Genomic DNA, 2,274 nt, shown 5'->3' on the forward strand with positions numbered 1-2,274 from the left:
GGGTGGACTCGTCCGAGGAGGAGGCTACACGGACTCCGGTCCACGAGCCTCCGGTCCACGGGTCTTGGGCCCACGAGCCTCGGGTCGACTGGCCTTCGGCCCACGAGACCCCGGAGGAGCACACGTCCGGATGGGGTACCTGGCCGGATCAGCCCGAGGAGCCGAGTGGCCATGCTGATGATGGCGGGGAGCCGACTGATCTTGAGGAGGAGGGGGGCACCGTCTACCAGCGTGGTGCTACACGGCTCCCGTCTGTGCCAGCGACCCGCGAGCAGAGGTGGTTGATTTTCCCTGATGGGGAGAGGTACGTAGGTGCATTTAATATTTTTGTACCTTCTGCATTCATGTTTCTTCAAATAACTAATGCGTTGGCCTTGTCATGCTGCAGGGGTTGGGACCACCATCATAGTGTCCGCCGGCCCAACTCCGTCCTTGGAGTTCTTTGCCGGCAAAACTTCCCGGGGTTTGTCACGTTGCCTGGTGAGGGTCGGCTTCCAGAGCTTGGATTGAGCTGGGAGCACTATGTGGCTGCCCCGGCCCCGCCGGATGAGATTATCGACGGTGTCGTGTGCGACACGAGGGCAGACATGGTGATCAGAAAGTTCTGGGTAATTTCTCCTTTACACATTTAAAAATCTTCAACTAGCTAGTTATTAATTGTACTAATCAATATTGTCTCATTTGATTGCAGACATTCTACAGGTATGAGGAGGGACACGAGGAGGACGCGGCACATGTTATCGAGAACATCTGCAAGCGCCTACTCCAGAACTTATGTCACGAGGCTCGGGTGCAGGCTGTTCGAGACTACTACGCCTTGCGTGGTATCAAGAAGACCAAGCTGGCGTGCCGCGATAAGTTCCTGAGTAAGGAGCAGTACATGAAGGTAATTCTTAAGGCCTTCTACTTAAGTTCCTTCATTTAGTAATTCTTAGCCGTAGCGCTCAAGTTTCTATTTGCTAACTTAGGCACCTCCGAGATGGTGTGCGGATCGGATGGATTGTTGGGAGGTGTTGGTCGATGAGTGGTGCTCAAAAGAATGGCTAGCCCTCCACAACGAGGCCAAGGACAAACGTGCCCAAATGGAAGGTGTGCCACACCATCAAGGCAGCTCCAACTTATATCAGTTCGGGCGCAACTGGGTATGTGGTTTGCTTCATGATTCATGCAATTCATTCATCATGCTAGCTTGAGCCCTTTAATTACTAATTTACATTGTTTCTCTCTTTCAGGCACGCCACAATAAGGTGGATAAGGTGCCAGAGGTGTACGACCTGTATGCCATGGCCCACACTGCCTCTTTCAAGAAAGTCAAGGCTTTCTCTCAGTCTGACCTCGATGATGCAAACAACTTCACCAACATCTCCTCCCACAACAAGCTCGTGAGATATAGAGATGAGGGGAAGGCGAGGAAAGGGGAGGACTTTAACCCGAGCCAGGGTCCCATTGATCCAGAGCTGGTGATGATATCTGGTGGCGGGAGGTCCCATGGCTCCATAGCCATTGGAGATGGACTTATCCGTTGTCCTAGCACTCTCCCGGAGATCAAGGCGCGCCAGTCGAGCTCCGCTCCTGAGATAAGGCCTCGTGAACGGCCAGTGCAACTCGCCATCAAGGTTAGTGATACGTACTCAGTTATCTTTCTCCATTACATTGTGTGCGCTTCCATCAATGATTAAATGGTCATGTGAGTGGTGTTGCAGGCTGCTATACAGAGTGAGAGATAGAACGGAGAAACTTCTGGCGGAGGCGGCGGAGAGGCAGCGGGAGTTGGAGGAGAGGACGACAAAGATGATGGAGGAGAAGAGGGCACGGAATGACATGCAGGCAAGGGCCATGTACGAGCTCCTTGTGGTAAGTTTCTTCGGCAGATTAGCCAAAACATTCATGTAGTGTTTGTCTCATTACTAACTAGTATGACTGAGTCGTCAAAACCAAATGTGCAGTCTGTGTGCGAGAAGACAGGTCAGACCGCTCCGCCGATGCCAGTGATTGCTCCTGGGACCACGGTGAGTTTTATTTGAATGTACATTACTTGCTAGTCTTAACATTTGAGTGTCATCAGGCTAACAAGACATTGGAAATGATCTTTGGTGCAGCGTAACTCCATACAAGCATCGCACGATCCTTCTCCAGCTACCGACACAAGCCAGCCCGCTCCTACACCTCCTGGATCTAGGTAAGTTTATCTAGTGTTTTGCTTAACACATGCATAAAGACCTAGACTTAGCTTTATTTCCTCCAATGCTTACCATAATGACCTAGACTTAGCTT

The 2,274-nt window shown here is 51.3% G+C and overlaps 1 long non-coding RNA gene across 1 annotated transcript; it reads left to right on the forward strand.

Annotated features, from left to right (window-relative positions):
- Nucleotides 1–1,339: 1,339 nt before the first annotated feature.
- Nucleotides 1,340–2,009, forward strand: LOC141042051 (uncharacterized). The gene is made up of 3 exons (XR_012203860.1): nucleotides 1,340–1,616; nucleotides 1,704–1,854; nucleotides 1,947–2,009. It is a non-coding gene; the product is annotated as an uncharacterized lncRNA (long non-coding RNA).
- The last annotated feature ends 265 nt before the right edge of the window (nucleotides 2,010–2,274 follow it).

The sequence above is a fragment of the Aegilops tauschii genome, chromosome 2 (assembly GCF_002575655.3).
Source record: "Aegilops tauschii subsp. strangulata cultivar AL8/78 chromosome 2, Aet v6.0, whole genome shotgun sequence".
In the NCBI taxonomy this organism is placed as follows: Eukaryota; Viridiplantae; Streptophyta; class Magnoliopsida; order Poales; family Poaceae; genus Aegilops; species Aegilops tauschii.